Genomic DNA, 20,863 nt, shown 5'->3' with positions numbered 1-20,863 from the left:
ATTTGTTATCAACGGCTACGGTGTGTGCACCATTCCCACGTGATTATTGCTTGTGTACGACAGCCGATCAAGCGACGAAATATCCGTTTAATGCCGCAACATGTTTTTTTTACTGACGGCTGCACGTCCATTTTTGCTGAAATAAATCTGTGCTGAAAGAGATAGTAAAACAATCATTTCCCAGAGGACACAACAAATTGAATTTATTTTATTGCATTTTTTATAATATCTATGCATAGATTTACTAAGCACACCATTGTTATTATTCTTCAATTTTCAATTGGAAAATATGAAAAGGAGCATTTGTGTTTATCAAGGTGTTTGTTCTCTTACATTCATTTTTACTTTGTAAATGAAAAATTATTCTGAATTTTTCAGGATCTAAGTAATTCTATTCAAGATGTTTGATAGAATATCGCAAATTAGCAATTATGTTAAACCAAATTAATATTAACATTGAAATAAAATTAGAAATTGGTATTAAAATAATATAAAAATATTTTATTGTAATAAAATATATTCCGCGCTAGAAAATAAGGTCCGCGCTAAGGCAACCCGTGAAAGCAGTGAGAGTATTCTCGTAAACTCTCTGGTCAACTTATTTTTACGAAACTTTCATAGTTTCTACATTCGGTTTTAGAATAATGCTGGATTTAATATCCACTTGATTTGTATAATTCTGCATCTCCGAACTGAAGCCTTTAGGCTCTTTATTTTAATAAAATATTTAATTTTATTTTATTAAAGTATGTTTACATTTGTCTTCATTAAAATAAAAATATATGTCATTATTAAATTTCTTCATTGGTATCCATGATATCTCTCTTTAAACCATTATTCGAATAGTTTTAAAGAGAGATTCCATTCTATGTTCCATCAAACGAAACTGTACCTTGCGTTCTTCCCGATCATACCTTGACTCATCTAGGAATGATCCCAGGTTCACTCACACCTGCCACGAGCTACAAAATTTCCCATTTATCTGTACTGCAAAATTTCCCATTTATCTGTACTGCAAAAACCTCGTATTAGCTTGCACATTTTATATCTCTAATATCTCCTCTTTTCCCCTAATATGAAACTTTGAATAGTTTCACATTAGCGGTAGTTTGAATAGGGATAGTTTGTCATTATTCGGGATGTTCCAATATTGACGAGGTTGGGTACTGGTAAACGCATGTCCATGGTGAAAGTGGCTTCACCGAAGTACCCTGCGGGATCTTCCTTAGAGACTCTGTTTTGATGTTGCTTACTTTCCCCATGTGCTGAATGTTTGTACTAGTACGTCGTCTCCGGTCTCGAGATATTCCATGGGGAAGCGCTCTATTTTTAATGTTCTTACTTGAGAGCCTACCATAGCTTGTATATCGTCCAGGGGAACCTGGACGGAGAAACCCTCAAGAGGGTTATCTCTCGAAACTACGTTTTTAGCAACTGTTAAAAATCCTCCCAATAGGGATGAAGGAATAGGTGATGTTAGCTCCTATGGTCTCTTTAATACTCTCGTGAGGACTCTGGTCTCTCGCATCGTGGTATCTTCACTGCTAAAGCCTTGGTCGCTGATGGGTCGAGAATTATATGACTCAAGTTTTCGGTTTCTGTGTCTAGAAAATGAAAAGAAAAAAGGAGTTATGAGTCATACGACTGTATAATCACGTATCACTGGACGCGTTACCATAAGAAGTTAGTAAGGTTGATATAAAACTTAACAATAATAAAAACAACGTTAATAATTTTAAACACCAAAAAGCAACAGCAAGATCGGTGAAAGAGTAAAGCAATCCCATCATCGTCATATTGTATTTAAAAAAAGGGATCGGTGTTGCCCCAGAAGAAAAAAAAGAAGGGTGAGGATGTGACAGTAAGGTTTAAGTGAGGTGGGGAGAAGATGAGAGGGAAAAAATAGACCTCAGACATAATAGAGCTGACAGTGCTGATCTTACTAGCGAAGTGCTATCATATAATAACTCTTTTGGCCACAGCCAAGGGTCTGTCTCATCGAATGGAAAGGACCACAGAGGTAATCGGTGCCCAGGTGATCCGTTCCATCAGGATGGAACGCCCTGAGTTCGCCTGAGCTGCCTAGGTTCTTCTTCCGTGGGAGACCCTCGAACAAAGTTGGCAGAATAACACTGAGACAAGATCTGTGGAAGGATAATAAAGTGAAGACTAGAAATCAGCATATGCTTATCATGCTGATAGACATGTTAAAGAAGTAGCTTTTAAAACACACCCCAAACACATCTGCTTCTTCTATATCACTTTTTTGCCATACACAACATCCATTTCACGGTGAAGGTCATTTGGTGAAGCCCCTTTTGCTTACGAAAAACAAAAGCCTACGCACACCTGTTTTGTACCTCACTCACATGGTAGTCGCCATTTGTAACTAAAAATTGCGGTTGGTGATGGTAGCGCCACTCTGGAATGGTCTTTTTGAACGTTATTAACAGATCCATCTGTCCACCATGATTTATTTCATTCCATTTCACCATTATTAAGAAAAACAAACCTTAGTTTTCCGAGACCACCTCGTATATATGTATATATATATATACAGAGAAAAGAGAGAGAGCATCTTTATAGACGAGAAACCGTGTTATTCCTTATTACGTTAGATAAAATAAATTAAAGAAAGATCGAGAAAGATTTATAATCTCTTGTAAGGTAACATTAAAATTTACTTACGGCAACAAAAATCATTCAGATATCGAATCAGTTCTGATATCAGTCAGTTATTAATTAATGTGGAACATTACTACAGAGTCTCACGCCTATCGAAGGATTAGTTATAAATTAAATGCTACTTATTTTTTATCACCTATTAAGAATCCCTTTGCAATTAGGCTTAACTCGAAACTAAATTATAGTTTTTGGTTATATCGAATAGAAGATAATTTATTGTGCCGATCGATTCTTTCATTGTTTTAAGTATGGTCATTCCTTAATGAATCCTGAAGAAAATTCAGGTATAATGGAGGGGTTCTTACCTTTAGTGATCCTTTTTTCTTTGTTTTTCGATTCTTAGTTTTACCCTAGTCGCGATTATTTTAAGGTTGATTCTGAGCAGTTTATTTAATCAAATAAATGTTTTTTCCCTTGCATTTCGTTGATGAATTAGCGACTTTAATCAATGAAACAGTGTTCTACTGAGAAAATACAACACTTGAAATGGGATACAACTCATTCTGTTTTGTGTATCCTAGTATGTTTGGATAAGAAAATAATCTTTTTTTTCTGCAGGTTTTTCTTATAATATAATAGCTCTGTCAACGTTGTGAGGAAAAAAAATTCTAACTTGAAATAAGAAAAGTTTAAACTTGGTTCTTGCTTCTGCTACATATTACACTCATTTATCTAAAAGTGTTAGAGTATCGGGGGGGGATTAATGAAATGTATCCGATTTCATCAGTTTCCAAAGGCCTACTGATATTCAGACTGCTTTGATTTATGTCACCGTTGTGTTGTTGCAAATGTTTCGAGATCAGAATATAAATTCACAGTGTAAATGAATGTGTGTCCGCGTGTGTGTGTGGGGGGAGGGATTGTTTATTTAGTTAGTGTAGCAAAGAATAGACTCTTTGTAACTGCTCTCTTCCATCTATTTTAATAACTAAGTAGATCAGGTATTTCCCAATAATATTAACTGTAACTGTATTTTTATATTTAATAAATTAACTTATAAATTAAATACTGTTAATTTCCATGTTAAAAGAGTAATTTTGTTTTCTTTATTATAGCACACACCGAAAACTGAAAATAAAGAAAGTGGCACACGATATCAGGCCTCTCATGAACTAATTAAAATCCCACAAGGATTTCTTGGCTGGTATGTGAGCAGAATTTTCTGAATAGACGATAAGCCGCAGTCTCCCTTGCTCAATCACCCTCTGCTGTCAGCCCTAACGATCTCCCCCTTGACGATACCAAGGTGATAGCGGTACGGTGGAATCAATATTGCTCGTTATTACTACACCAACTTGGACCATTCTTCATTTCGTCACCTTAGGTTCCGTTCAGGTTACCTCATTAATCTCTTTGGCTCCTTGAGAAGCTTCAAACATCACAGTTGCTTAATCTGTGCACAGGAGGTATTCTGGATCTTTTTTATTGCAGTTACCCAAGAGATTACAGGACTACTGGTTGGGTGATAGCCGTAGCCAATCACAGTTTAGCCCGTTTGAGTGCATAGTTAAAACTAAATAGTTATTAATTACTACAGGAAAATACAGCTGATGGGAGAAGACTCATAACTGTTATGACGTCTCTCTTCCTATAGGCTATTGGAATATAAATTTAAATGACTGGAAACTAGCAGACAACAAATATTTCAATACATGTATTAGTAAGATGAATTTAATCGGGGTGTGAGATTGCTGTTTCCGCTTATTGCAGATCTGTAATAGCAAAAAAAAAAAAAACGTTTCATGTGTAGTTTCTATAGCAGATTTTCCGAAACATCTAAAAATAAATAAATAAAACCAACAATAAATAAATAAGTGGATACACGTAAAAAATCCCTCATTTCTTTGCAGAAATAACAACATACAGAATATTATACTGCATACTCTAAACTATATCGTATAAGAAAGAAATTAAGATGGAAAATTAAGAAACTAATTAAGAAATTAAGAAAGAAATTAATAAACTAAAACACTAATTACATACTAATAAGTATTCTCGATCCATTGCGTCAGTCTTATAAGAGACAGGATTAAATAGCTTCTAGATTATATTTTTCCCTAAAATTACAAAAAAAGTGTTTTTTCCTTCTCGACTTGATACAGCAAGCTACGCATTCTGTCATTCTAAAACATTTGCAGTTCTTGTTTTGAACTAGGTTGGTACAGTTAACTTTTTTTAATCGTGATGACGTCATCAAACTACTTTACCTTTCAATACAAAGTTGAATTTTGGGAAAGAAAAATATTAATAAAATAAAACATATAAAATTAGAAAAATAAAAATAGAAATGGTTCTCCCTTCTTGCCTCTTCTGGCCTGACATTCCTACACAGACAAAGTGGAGTGACGGAAGTATGGACATTTTTGTAGTGGAAAAAGCAATCCCAAATGTGCCATTGTAGAGTTTTTAACGTTATGCAACTCGGAAATATTGCCGATTATATGAACAGAAATAATCGTTTATAGTACTTTATGGCTAGCTTGACTTTTGGCATCACTAACGTCTGTTCTGATGCTAAAAGGTGGTGGATGAGAGGTTAGAAAACAATGCTTGTCATTATATTTTATTACTTTTACGCCGTGAAGAGAGGTCGACAGAACCAAAATACAGTGAAGACTTTTACACTTGATGAACCTCTTTGTTCTCATTATATGATACCAGTTCATCCACACGTGAATTAATTTTGTATGCAGTGAAAGAAAGAAAGACCTTCATTAGCATAAAACTGAATGGGAATCGTGCAATTGAAATACGACAATGCATACTTGCTTGCTGGTCGACATTCCAAGATTAAACCATAATCTCTCTCTCTCTCTCTCTTTCTCTCCTCACATGCGATTAACTTTTACCTCATGTCACAAGAGACTAAGGAGGGAGGATACACCGAATTCTTATCTCTTCTTTTCATGGTACCCTTATTTATCATCTTAATTCTATGTAATCTGGGGAGTATATAAAAGGTGTCAGTCTGTCTCAAAAGAACTCTACGCATCGTGCTCGATAATCTACCCTTTTCATATGAACATCAGTAATCCTGCCCAAAATGGTTTCCTTGAAGTGAAATGAGTTACTTAAAATGAAAGGATAAAAATGAAGACAAATGATAGTTTTCCTTAATCTTCATAGGTGTGAAACGGACTGCTGCTGCTAAAAGACGGTAAAACTGGAAATAAGATCGAAGTGCGATTTCTTTTCAAACGAACACAATACAAAGCACGCATGAAGTCTTCATCAGGAACTGTCAGATTTTAATGATTATTTCAAAAGAAATGCATGCCTTAACTTGATAGATTGTACAGCAGACGTCTATTATTTCAGGGCATTTCTGAGATCAGAGTGCCTCCATAGTGCAATCAGGAGACAATGAAACTTGCATCCTCTGATTGGAAAAGACAAGAGATTGATCCTCGTGACGGCGAGAAGAGTATGGAGTTTATATTGACTTTCTCAAATGAAAATGAGTTATAGCAGATCTCATAAGGAAGTAGCGGGAATTTTTATCAAGGAAATCGGGTTTTTTTAACCTGCATAAAGGCAAATCAGTTGAAGAACACAAACGTACAATTTACACCCAAAAATACTATTAATGGCTGGTAGATAGCGTTGTGAGTAAATAATGACTAGTGGTGTTGTGTGTAGACGAAGGAGTATGTAGTGTAGAGGATGGATTATGCGGTGTAAACGGAATGTTGTTTGGTGATAGCACCCTCTTGCGACGAGCCCTTGAACTGTTTCTAATTATATTATTATTTAAAAACACTCGCATCTCCGTTAAAAGAAATCTCCGGAGTGCACCCCCAATCCATTCAGAAAACGGAAAGTGTGTGTGTGTGTGTGTGTGTGTGTGTGTGTGTGTGTGTGTGTGTGTGTGTGTGTGTGTGTGTGTGTGTGTGTGTGTGTGTGTGTGTGTGCGTGCGTGCGTGCGCGCGCGCGCGCGCGCTTATGAATTAACAACCTTCCGTTTGGTTTTAGACAGACTTGTTCTGCAAAATATGATAGAAATTCATCACTACATGCTAACTTTGTTTTGATATCCTCCTAAATGCACACATGATCAACAGCAGCGTTGATCGTGTGCAAATTTAATCTTGAACAAAGGCAACATCTAATTATGGCGTACAATCAGTTATTTTTTGTCCTTCACTGACTGCTTACCAGACATCAGCTGACAAGTTAATATAAAAAAAAGATATGACACTTTAAGGAGTGTTTTTGCTAATTTAAAGGAAAAAGTTACTTGTGTGTGGGAATAAGTCTGAAAATACTGCGATGCATTTATTAAAATTAGCACAACCATAATAAGCAATGTGTACACTCCTCATTTTCCAACGTATTTCCGAGGGGTTGGAATGAAATCAGCAAAATGACTACTTTATGAATTCATTTCAGAATGTCGAAAAAAGACGGTGATCGGAAAAACGCAAGGTCTGGACACTAAGGGGGATATCGCAGAATCTCAAACAGTAAGTTCTACACCTCTTTTCATTAGTTTGGCCCATATTGCAAGGAGAGTTTCCATACAACATCGGAACCTTATGAAAGCAACCCTTAGCATTTACACCATAGCACTCAGTTAAGATTCTTGCGTGTCATTTAGTCGTAAACATAAACGTCAACAGTGCACGCTGTGATGGATTCTTTAACTGCTGATGTTCAAAAGATTGATCCCTCTTAATCCACGCGTGTCTTTCGCTGCATCAATGCACTGATGTCAGCATTTACTACACGTTCAGTCTACACAAATCGGATCACTACACGCAGTTCTTCTTTGATCATCGTAGTCAGTAGAATGGTTCATTATATTCGCTTGGATAATTCAGCAATTAAATCTGAATAGTCAAGATCAAATATCTCACCTGAATAATACTGATATCGTTTCATGTTTACAGTGTTGCGTTCTATATATAATTATAAATATAAACAAAAATAATTAAAATTACTAATGTTGTAGTTATGTCTTCCTAAATTTCTGCCCTGTTCATGTAGTCGTGGATTTATGAATGATACAGTATTGAAAAAAATAGATAGAAGAGTGCAGTACAGCAATACCTCGCATAGTCCGGCTTCGATCAGTCCGGATTCACTATACTCCGGTTTTAAATCCTAAAACATTAGTACGCACAAAATTATTTTTTTTATACATAAATGTTCGTTTTTTCCCTTTATACAGTCAAGTGTCTTTTTGTGCGGTTTATTTTTATGCAGTTTTAAAGTTATGCGATACGATATTTCAATTGTTTCGGGGGTTCCCCGTTGTATATGTATGTACCTAGACTCGGCGAGAATGTAAACGCGGCATTATGTTCAACGGCTTAATGTGTAAGCTATGTATAGTACGAGCAAGCAGTGGACGCTTGTGAACTTTAATGTTGAATTTGTGATAATTAAATTTTAATCCCATTTAAACAAACTACATAATGAGTGCAAAAGGAAAACGTGAAAGTGATTCTGTCACCAAGAAACGTAAATGCCTCACTTGAGAACAAAAGTTCGATATAATCAAGCTTCATGAAGAAGATGCACCCTTTGCTAAAATAGACCGTGAAAAAGTAATGGACGAGTCATCAGTTCGAAAACTTATCAAAAAAAAAAGAAAAGAAAAAAAAGGTAAATACAAATCGCAAGGTATGGCTATTGCTTCTTATTTATCAAAAATAGTGACTAAAACCAGAAGCACTCCAATCGTAAATATGAAGCTGCTATTATCCATATGGATCGAAGACTTAACTCAAAAGCGAGTTCCGCTTAGTCAAATGGAATTTCAAGCCAAAGGATTAAGTCTTTACAATGACTTGAAGACTATTAACGATATAGAAAACGAAGGTGAGGTAACTAGTGAAAATTTTACGGCAAGTCGTGGGTGGTTTTTTCGTTTTAAGTAACAATTCACAGAGAAATTCACAATGTTCGTATAGTTGGCGAATTTGATAGTGCAGATAAAGTGGCTGCTTTAAGATATCCGGAGGAATTGAGTTAAATCATACAAAAAGATGGCTACAAAGATGTTATAGCCATATTGTAGCATATTTAACGTTGATGAAACGGGATTATTCTGAAAAAAAGTTGCCGGCACGCAACTTTTATAGCAGCCAATGAAAACTCATGCCCTGGATATAAAATTTCAAAAGGCGGTCTCACACTGTTATTAGGTGGAAATGCAGCAGGGGATTTCAAATTAAAACAGATGCTTGTGTAGCGTGCAGAATATCCCAGAGCTCTTAAAAATGTATCAAAAAATCATCTCCCCGTGTTGTGGCGTTCAAATAAGAAAGCATGGGTCACAGGAGTTTTATTTGAAGATCAGTTCACCAACTATTTTTGCCCTACAACAGAAAGTTATTGCAGAGAAAAATGATTAGATTTTAAGATGTTATTGATCATAGATAATGCCCCCGGTCATCCGCCTGGTCTTTGTTATTTAAATAAAATTGCACAAATACTTTTCCTCCACCAAATACGACGTCGGTGATCCAACCAATGGATTACGATGTCATTGCGACATTTAAGGCCAATTATTTGCGCCGCACGTTTTCGCAAGCCATAAAAGCTACAACAGGAGAAAATGCACCTACTTCAACGGAATTTTGGAGGAGCTACAACATCAGAAACGTTATCGAAAATATAGGCGAAGCATGGCATGGATTAACGGCAAGAAATATGACAGCAGTATGGAAACATATCATACCACATTGCGCAAATGATTTCATTCGTTTTGAAACTCATTTTGCTGAAGCCACTAATAACATAGTGGAAACTGGACAGCATCTTGGTTTCGAATAGTTAGATTCCGTCAACGCAATTGAGTGCATTGAATCAAACACTAATGAACTCGATAATGAAACACTTATTAACATGGATGAACAATGAGCTTATGAAGAGCGGGAGGACAACTTAGACAACGACGACTTGTTGAAGTGCCTGCACGAGAACTAATGGCTGAACGACTATCAAAAATCATTGGAATGGTTGAAACCTTGTCGGAGCATATTATGGAAGTTGATCCCAATATTGATCCCAATACCTCGCATTTCCGGGATATCGGTGGAACCGATTACCCGGAAATGCGAGGTATTGCTGTATTTAGCTAATAGATGACTTAATATTTATTGCACGTCATATTGCAATCATTTACAAAAAGAAAATAATACTGCAGTTGGATATGTTAGACATAATGAGTGAAGCTTTTTTTAAACTTACTGTACTATCATCCATTACTATATTAATTTATGAACTAAATATTGGAAAATGGCTTACCGGTAGTCGAAAGGGAATGTAGTTTTCGTTTCATATGGACAGATTATATTCTATAGATTCATTATATACAATATATATATAGACAGGGGCACGCCAAGAGTATTTGCCGCTCAGGTGCAAACTTTTATCGGCCGCCCCTAATACTGCATTGTATAATCCAAATTACATATTAGCTACATAAAATGTCGCCATATCAATGTTGTCGTCCGGGTGCGGTGCACCCTAGGGTTGGCGCGGCCCTGTATATAGATTCATTTTGAGCCAGGATTATTGAATTTCGAAATCTCTTTCATAGAGGGATCAAAGTATCACAAAATAGGTTAAATTCATAAACATTTATATTTTCATATAATATATTATGAAAAGTGTAGTTTTTAAATTTATTTCTATTAATTTTTTATTATATTTAAATTTTTTTTTTACAAAAAGTTACATTTTTATTGTCACACCAATTTTATAGTATAATAAAATAATAAAAATAAAGTAAAAAAAGAAATTGATCTATAAATTCGTCACATGTAGAATAAGATTGACAGTGCATTATTATTAAGCATCTGTAACAAAGGATGAGTTCATGTTACTTCTGTTCTGAGCTGATTTAATTTCAAATTAGACGAGCGACTGGTTTATCAAGTTTTAATATTCGTAACTTTCTTAGATGTTTTAGAGTGCGGGATAAGAATGAATGAGTGCGGTTGATTAAAAGGGGTAGAGCTAATTAAAAAGAAACTCCAAGTAACGCAGGTAGTTAGGCGTGCTTTATTAAGACGCCTAGTCATTGTATGCGAGACACAGATGGCACACCTGAAGAGGAGTTGAAAGAGGGAAAAGGGGAAACTTTCACTTATTTCCCGTCACGGCTCATTAAACTTCAATAACTAGGTGCCCAGAGAAAACGTGAGAGAAACGCGTTCAAGTGATTCCATCTGGAAAATTTTTAAAAAGACCGAGAAAATTGAAATAAATCAGTTTGCAATCATAGACAGTACTTGTTCGGGGAAGATCTTATTAAATTTTTACTAAATCGAATACTTATCGCAACTTTGCGGTTTTTCTTAAGTGAGAACACTGCGATTAGATCGTTTCGTGCCTGTAATTGGATCTTGAAAAATAGTCCCCATTAGATTCTCAGAAATTCTCCCTCCACAGTTTGTAAACTCGCACTTTATGCGATAAATGTAACTGGGGACTAAATGGGAGCAAACATTTCAGTGCGTTATTAGCATCCTCTTCGTTTTGGTGCAGACCCCCCCTCACCCCCTCTATAAAATAGCAATAGTCGAAGCAATCTGCATTTTCAAAGCTTATTCCAATATTATCTAAATGGCACAGTCTCATACGCGTATCACATAATGATGAGTTATTTTATGTTTTCCTTTATTATTTTTTAAGATTATTTTCTTTTCGTGTTAAAGTCTCCTCTAAAGGTTCTGGGCAGTGTAATCTGAAGTACTAAATAAGGTTGGTTCCATAGAGAGGCTTATCATGATAATGCAATCTCTGATGGTTTTTTTTAAAAAAACTGTAACGAAGGATGGGTTAATTTCTACCCGAAATAAATGACGACAAGCAAGACGTCGCATTAGCTCAAATAGCCAGTAACTGTATTATAACGTTTTAACCTAATCTAAGAAAGATATTTCTTTATTGCAACATTATAATATTGACTGAATCAGTTTAAAAGTATATAATAATACCTTTTGTATAACTTTAAAAAAAACGAAATAATTTAAATGTAATCATTACCACACGCACATACACACTACTTTATCTGAAATATGGATTAAAGAGGTCATAATTCCGAACAAAATTCGCATTTCGTTGACACAGATTTTTATATATTTCCCTGCATTCTACTATAGAATTTTTGGATTCATCTTAGTAAGATGTCGTGGCTGACACCAGGCTTGAACAACCAGGACATCACGCATTAATCAAAAGTATGATCGGTAATTATAATATTTGGAAGCCTACAAATACGTTTTCGAACTCCCCCCCCCCCCTTCCTCTCCTCTTTCTTTTCTTTCTAGAATGCTTTTGATTGCGTTTAAAACAAGATAATCACTATTGTCAAGTAAGCATCTGCGAATATTGACTCTGAAGTAATTTGAGAAAACCCCATATACATTTAATGGCTACATTTTAAGCAACGTTTATTAATATCAGACATCCCAATTAAAGGAAGAAACTGAATTTTAAACACCTGCGAGCGATTTTACATTTGTAAAAAAATTTTTCATTTGATAATTGAGTTAAATTGTATTTATTTTATTTAGCGTTTGGCTATGAAGAATACATGCATATGCCACCAGACACAAAAAAAAGACGTACAAGATAGCAAAATGCATAAAAGAATACAATAGTGAAGTGACCCTGTAGTCATATATACATCTAAAAATATACAAATAAGCATAAAATTAAAGAATGTCTAAGTTGGACAGCCAATCAAGCATCTTTATAAAGTGTTATGACCAGTAACTGACTTTATAGAAAGTCAGTTACTGGTCCTGTCTGCTTTCCATTGTTGCACCATCTCCCTCAATGACAAGTCGTTGTGCCGTTATAATAGGCGGGTGTCTTGACTTAAGCCTCTGTGATGTAAAGCTGTCAATATCAGAGTGTATATGAAGCAGTGGATTCCGGATAATTTTGTTATATTCGCGAATCAAGTTGTCTTGGCGTTGTATGTGGCTCAGAACTGGTAGCCAATATGATGGAGTAGTCTTTACTGTTCCAGAAATGATACGCACAGTATCAATTAATTTAACGCGTGCACTGTTCAGCCAGACAGCTGAGCAGTATTCAGCAGTTGAGTAAACGAGGCCCAGAGTAGATGTCCTTAATATGGGAGCATAATCCCTCAGGTTATTCAGGCAAGTTAATGCAGTATGTTATTTCTAGTTCGGGGTTTGGCAGCAATATTGGAGAGATGTCTATTAAAGGAGAGGGTTCTGTCCAGATTATTTTGGATTAAAATTGTGCGGTAGTATGTTCCCATGTAGTGGCACTCTTAAGATGTCTCTTGCCATGCTATTATTCATATGGAAACAGCATGTTTCAGTCTTGATAATGCTTGGAATAAGACGCCACTTCTCAAGGAAATGGTTTAGTTCCTCCAGGTCACTAGTTAGTACGTGCTCTGTAGTATAGAAGTTCTGATGTTGGAATGTGATGCATAGATCATCATCATATGCAAATTTTCGAGACATTTTGCTTGGAAGGTCATAAATATACAAATTAAATAAAAGAGGGGGTCAGAACTGACTCTCGTGGGAATCCATGGTTAAGTGTTCTTGGCTTGTTCATATCATCATCTAGAACTACCTGTATTGTTCTGTTGATCAGGTGGATCATTTTTGTTTTACATTTCAGCATTTTAAAATAGCTTATAGATCATGCCGTTCCTTCATACGGTATCATATGCAGCCGTCAAGTCTGTAAAGAGTGCACCACTTTTTAAGGCATTTTTCGAAACCAGATTCTATATGAGCCGTTAGGGCTAAATCTTGATCTTCATAGTTGGCCCGGACCTGAAATCGGCCTGTTCATGAGGGAGAGTGTAAATAAGAATAGTACTAATTCTATTGTAAATAAGTCTTTCTAATAACTTAAGACAGACACTGAGCAGTGCTATAGGTTAGGTCTATAGCTTTCAGGTTTATCAGCGGGCTTTCCAGGTTTCAGGATGGCTATTATCTTCGATTTTGTAGATTCTGCTGGTAATCTGCCCACTCTGTAGAATATTAGAGAAGAATATTGTCAGCAATACCATTGTATTTGGTCAGGAGTTTTTTTTTTTTTAATTCAGGGTGGATATTATCAAATCCAGGCGTTTTACCAATTTTCACTCCCTGGAATTCAGCAAGAAGTTATTCTTTGATTAATGGATTCGATAGATTGGTGGCCTCAGAACAACCTTCTTCAAGTCTGGTCAATTCCTTCATAATTATTTTAGTGTGGGCTTTTTTCTTATTTAGCTTTGGACATATTCGCTGTCCGATTGGCAATACAATTAGCACTAACAGCAGCTTTTGCATTGGGGCGATGGGAATTACCACCCAACTTTTTAAGGAGGCTCCATACCTTCCTGCTTAAATGATTAAAGCTCAGCCTTTCGATAGTGTCAATCCATTTGTTCCTTCTAGCTTCATTTAAACTGTTAATAATATCATCTGCGACATCTACACGTCCGCTATTCAGAAAGTCGTTATAAAGTGCTTCCCTAGTTTTGCTGCAGTCAGGTGTGTATTCTTTTCTAGCAGCTCTAGGAATGTGTTTTTTTTTTTTTTTGGCTGTAAAATTACTCTTTTCACAAATCTTCGGTAGTTACAAGGTTGTGGTGGAATTCAGTGCACATTTTTTCTAGATCTGGGTTGAAAGCCGTTCCAGTTTGGCTTCGGAAAATTCCATCGTGGCATTGGTGTAGTTTCAGCAATTGGGGTTTGAGGGCTCACCTCAATAAAGATAGGGCGATATTGAGTGAGTGGGAATCTTCATAAAACACGACGGCTAGTCGGCACTGGGAGATCCCTTTGATTGGTTGTAACAAAACATAAATCAGGATTGGTGCCACTTTTCCATCTAGCCGAGTCAAAAGTGCATTTATCCTTGGAATCAAAAATCAGCTGTATGTTGTTTGCCTCTGTCCCTTCGGATAGCTTGGCTCCATTTGCATCAGATTCTCTATAACTCCATTGGGTATGATAACTGTTAAATTCTCCAATATAAACAGCAGGATGCATTAAGGCTGGCAAAACTTCATCAGGCCAGCTTGTAGATGGTGGCTTGTAGATATTAATTATATTTAAGTCGTTAACTTCTATAATAATGGTAGATATGTTTGAAACATCGCTATCAGAAAAGGAAACGGACCTTAGTAAGCGACCTTCGGCATAGATGGCTACCCCATGCATCTGATGATATGTTGCTCCTATAAGATTGAAACCAGGAATGAACCTCTTCAGTTAAATTACTCCACCCGTCGACATTTTTAAATTCAATGAAAGTTTTTTCATAAGTACCACGTGAGGCTGTCGTTCCTAACACTGACATCGATTCTTTGTTATGAGCAAATGATTTTTATGTGAAGAAGTTAAAATCCGATATTCATAAAGCGATAACTATCTAACCTCAACGAATTGGTGACATTAATTTGATTTATGTGGAAGAATCTCTGAATATCGTTTTATTGATTGCACATCCTATTGGATGTGCAATTTGAACGATTTAAAAACAACAGAACGGGAAGAGAAGATATTCAGCTGAAAGTAAATAACACGAAAGCGATGAAAATAAAAACAAATAAAAAAGTGCTGCAATTTAAAAAAGAAATCAGATTATTAGACCACATGCACATGAAATTATTTCATTTATTGTTTGTAACGACGTTTTGTCGTATGTAAATAGAAGTAAGCTGGGATGGTGTTCTATTTAGAAATCAAGACACGAATTTGACGATAGCGATATTCCTCAAGCAGAATGCATTATTATTTGTGTGTGTGTGTGCGTGCGTGCGTTTGCGTTTTCTCCCAATAGTAACCCTACCAGAAGGTAATTTTTTCCTACATGCTCCACTGTGTACAATGCTTATATTACATGTATCTTACAAGTACTGATTAACATTTACATTTCCAATTTTGCATTAATATTCATATTTACATTTATATTTTTACATCTAATTAGTTCTGAGTAATACTGTACTGCTAGCAATATGTGATCCATTTGGAAGCACATTCTTCCACATTGTGCAAATTATTTTGGAGGCTTTTTAAATGAATCTAAGTTAATTAAATCTCATTCTGAGAAACTGAGTGATTCCGACCTGCTAAATTTAGATGCACAGCGAGAAGATCCTGAAAAACATGAAGAAAATTTAATCACTCACAAGCCCAAAGAGATTTCACAGAAACAAATTGAAAATATTTTTCGTGCAACCGAAATTTTAAGTAGCATTGCTTAGAGACTGGCCCTTGTGAAGAAAAGCAGGAAAATTTGCAGAAGAGGCAGTTGTATCAAAAAAAAAAGAAACATAATGCCCTCCAGAATAATAGAGTTATATTTTTAATGTGTTTTATTGTATGTATATTAGGGTTACCAAGTAATTTTATAAACTTGGTTATTTTACTCCTAATCCCAAGTAAGCAAACAGTTAAGTTTGCGCCTGAAACGTAGTTCAAGTCTTGAACTACATTTCAGGCGCAAACTTAACTGTTTGCTTACTTGGGATTAGGAGTAAAATAACCAAGTTTATAAAATTACTTGGTAATCCTAATATATGCATTATTCCCAAGGTAAAAAAAATTAAAAAAAAAAACTTATTTACATGTTTTATTGTTTTTCAGCTTCATAGTTTTCCTTTAACTAGGCCCTGAGACATACCCTAATTCTTTTATAAAACAAAATAAAGGGTCAAAAAAGAAATTTGAGGAACGAATTATATTTTTTTCCATAGATTATTATACTCGATTAGTGCGTTTTCGACTAATGCGCCTGTTTTAAAAAACGCATTAGGCCCAGTAATCGAGGGATTGTTGTACTTTTCGATAAGTATCTGTTTTGACACCTGCCACTTGTCTCCGGAAGTGATGACGCGTTGCATTAGGGGCATACAGATGAAGTCCATTAGCTGATACAGTCGTAAAGTATGTGGTCAATAGCCTGTTGAAAATGTGAACTACAAATATATGATGGTGATTCCAGGATATGGAATCTGTGTAAGTGGTGTCTTAGTTTTCCATGTCCCGTTAGTAGTGTGGTTAAACCTGAAGAAATGGCGTGTTTTTTCAGCCAGAATCTACTTCTGATGCTAGGAAAGAATTCTTTTGTTGTTGATCCATTTTCTGATATTTTCCATTCTTCTTCATCCCACAAGTCTAGGCTTCTTTCTTCTGCAAGTATTTTTATAGCAGATTTCAAGTACTTTTGGTAACTTGTCTCTAGCCGCTTCTTTAGCCAACTGATCAGCTTTCTAGTTTCCTGCTACCGCGTTCATCCAGCAGAACTTGATTTTCCATCCCGATAGAGTGAGGTTCCAAACAAGATTTCTTGTCTGTTCTATTAATGCTATATGGTTGTTCTGGTTTTTATGCCGTCTATAGTGCTTATACTGTCACTTTATATTGTTGTTGTCTTTAGTTGTTTTGCTTGGTTGTTGGAAGAGAGAATATGCAGTCTAGAGCAGCGTTCTTGTAATAATGGACTACCTGTTATATGCAATGAAAGAACAGCCGATATTCCCTCCGGTTTCGCTTCCGTCAGTGTATATATGGAATTCGTCACTTTCAAAACTTTCCTTCTCCTTGATATTTGTTTTCTTTGCTGGGTGAGGCCACTTACTGTAGTGAAGCGGACGTTCGTAGCAATTTGGATCAATGTTAGAATTTTCGTTATATCTTCCGAAAGTGACTTCGTATATTAGGGATAATTCTTGTATTTTCAGGCAGATCTGTGTAAAAGCTGCAATAACGCAAGCTGCCTCGAAAGATATTGTCCCGTATCCTTTAATTGTACGTATGGCTATAAGGCGTTGAGCACTAATTAGCTTTTTCTATTTTTCTTTGATTTTAGTGAATGTTTCCAGGAAGGTGCAGGATAAGATATTAATGGTAGTATAGCTCCGATATATATTGTTTTCAGCGCTCGTTGGCCTAATCCCCACTTAATCCTTGCCGACTTTGCTAGAAGAGTAGAACGTTTACAATTTGTAATCTTTTATGGGCAACCTATGAGATATGCTTGTTGAAGGTAAATCTTTCATCTATTATTACTCCTAGGTATTTTAGCTCACTGGCTACCTCGAGAACTTCTCCGTTTTGGAAAACTGTAACAGGTTGTTTTGATTTTTTAAGCGAGATGTGGAGCACTTTAGACTTGCTGCTGTTGAATGTAACTTTCTTCTCGCGTGACACGCTGCAATTTTGAAGAGTCCTTCGTTGATCGTTACTTTTAGTTGTAAGCCGTCGCGTCCCCGAATCATTATGATCGCATCATCGGCGAAGGCTATCACTTTTGTTTCAGTGGTGACAGGGAGTCTTAAAAGCGAGTCGTATTGGATGTTGCAGACGCCTGGTCCACAGCAGGAGCCTTGAGGGCAGCCTCGTTTGACTTCTTTCGTTACGGCTGTGGTTTTTAATGTCATGGTTGCTCTTCTGTCTGTAAAATATATTTTTGTAAGATCGAGTAAGTTTTGGGGATATTTTAAATCTCTTGATTGATTGATTGATTGATTATGGCTGGCCACCACGCAGCATCGAAAGCTCCTTGTACGTCGAGTGAGATCAGTAGTACGTCTTTTTTTTTTTGCTGTAGACTGTCTTCTGTGAAATCTTTAACCTCCACAATTGCATCTGCTGTGCTGTATTGAGGCCTAAATGCATATTGATTGCTGCTTAATAGGTTTCTTGAGTAGACATAGTGCATTATTCAGTTTATCAGAAGTTTTTCTAGCACATTACCAGCAACGTTTATGAGACTGATTGGCTTGTATTTGCTAATTTCGTCGGATGTTTCTTTTCCTGGTTTTGTTATGGGTATAATTTTAGAGAGTTTCCATACTAAAGGAAATTCCCTCTTTTTAGGCATTGGTCGTAAACTGTTGTTATGAATTCGGGAAATTCGACAAACGCTCTTAGGAGTATATCGCTGGTTATTCCGTCCTCTCCAGGAGTTTTGTTATCCAATGATCCTAATACTGACTCTATTTATCTAGTTGTAAATAAGTCATTATTAGGAATATCTATGTCTGGTTTCATTCTTTGTCTGTAGGTTTTGTGGATTTCTACTAATTTCCCGATTATAGATATTGGCATTCTGTTTCAATTCCAGAAATGTGTAAATCAAAGAATAGATACTGTTGAGAGACAAACTACTCATTCCATTCTTTTCGTTTCTTTTCTTTGTTCTCCAGTCTAAAAACCATAAGTAACGTGTTAACGCACTCAGACGACTATATTAAAGAACATACAATAACCAAGATTTAAGAAAGAGTAGAAAATAGAACTAATATAAAACCAAATACAGCTATCAGTCCAAAATTACAAACTCGAAAACAGAATCATGGAAAAAATTCTGTACTGTTTCAACCGTATTGAATCCTTGGAATTGAATGTGTAAATTAGCAGCAAACAAGAACAAGACAGCACCTATGTTATCAACCATCAAGAAAACAAAGGGCACCTACACTAAAAACAGCAAAAACTGCAGCTATTATGATCAACAAGTTTATTCCCGATGCCTATGAAGCGACAGACGAAGAAATTCAATTTCTGTGCGTGAATTTTAACAAAGAGTTATCATCGCTAACGAATTTCGTCAAATTTACTCCGCAGAAGATCAACTACGCCTAACTAATACTTTATAATATCAACACAGATTCAGTAATTAGCTTGTAAATGTTTATTGATTCTTTCTCTGTTTTGAAAGCTATCAGTTTCTATGGGGAAGAGGTACCGAGGTACCTTATGGAAAATAAATATAAAGCTGCAGTAGCAAGTGAAAGCTAAAAGGATTATCGCTCAATAAAATTAGGGGTCGTGGCACATTCTATTATTCATGTGTCGTTATGTGGAGCGAAAGAGCTTTACTTATGCGATAGAAGAGGCCTGGAATTTAATCTTGTTGATCTTGTTACGATATCTCTACTACGGAGAGAAGGGAAGGTGGGTCTCGCACTGACTCATCGTGTCCATGGAAACTGCACGAGAGGAAACAGACCCTTTCATGTGCACTCTCTTTCTATGGGGAAGGTAAATATTAGATCGCTTCACGAATCCCAGAGATCGAGCAAAGATTATTGGCGCAAAGAAATTGATTATCCACGCTTATACAGACAGTGGGAAAAGAGATCAGCGCTTAATCGGAGGAATGACGGCGATTCTTAAAAGCCCCATCTTGTTTTATTTGCTCCAGTCAAGTTCGTGACCTCGGTTAGTCAGTTCAATGGGTTTGAATTCTAAAGGAGCAGTAGAATAAAAGTCATAAAAGAAATGTTGTTTCTTCGTTCATTAGAATGAATTGATATATGATAGCTTTAAGTATTGATAGTTTGAATACCCTGTTAAAAATGATATTCGTGATAAAATGTGCATTTATTTATAAATTATTATTTCCTATTACTACTGAAAGCTGTTTTAAATGTAAAAAAGTTCTGATTAATTATAGATTTACAAGGACACCTTTTTTCGTTTCTGTTATCATTAACCTACAGTCGCAGATCGTTAATTATTAATGCGTTATTTTTGAAGCTGTGTGAATGAAAATATATATCCATACCTAATCCTTGCCAGATCAAGAGAAGGTTTTGTGTTGTCTTGCGAAAAAATGAAAATTTAAATATTCATGTGGATTTTCTTCCTGCGGGTGTTTGATTCGTCTACTTGGATATTCGCATTGTTAATTAGAATAAGTGAGTTCAATGCGCTCTTACTCAGTTTCCTCGAACTCGTTGCACGAAGCGTCTTTTTAGATTAAATGAAATAGTTTCCTATTTAGCTGGTGAAAATAAAAATGAAAATGTTAGAGAAAACCTCTTAAATATTTACTGAAGTGTCAAAGAATGATCGATCGTATGTCTAAGTTGCACGATAAGATATCGTTTCCTTCCCCTGTTTTATACTACGGGGGGAAAATAATAAAAATAGCGGTTGATCTTCTAGGTGCGAGCTGGTCAAAAGAAAACCTAAGAATCGTTACTATTCTAAGTGATGAAGGCATTCATTTTCATCATTCATTGTTAGAAGATTTGGAGAAAAACATAGTTCCCATGACTCAATGAAGGTTTGGAAAGAAACGTTTTGAACGAATAGTGACGATTTCTAATTATTATATAGTAAATATAAAAAGACCCGCAAAATATATTTAAACTTAGATAAAATCTAAACAATGACATAATTCTATGAAAAATTTTAAACTTTATTTAAATAACTTC

The sequence above is a fragment of the Typopeltis vanoorti genome, chromosome 5 (genome assembly GCF_054136105.1).
Source record: "Typopeltis vanoorti isolate ZY-2024b chromosome 5, IOZ_Tvanoo_1.0, whole genome shotgun sequence".
In the NCBI taxonomy this organism is placed as follows: domain Eukaryota; kingdom Metazoa; phylum Arthropoda; class Arachnida; order Uropygi; family Thelyphonidae; genus Typopeltis; species Typopeltis vanoorti.
This window is presented reverse-complemented; position numbering follows the sequence as displayed.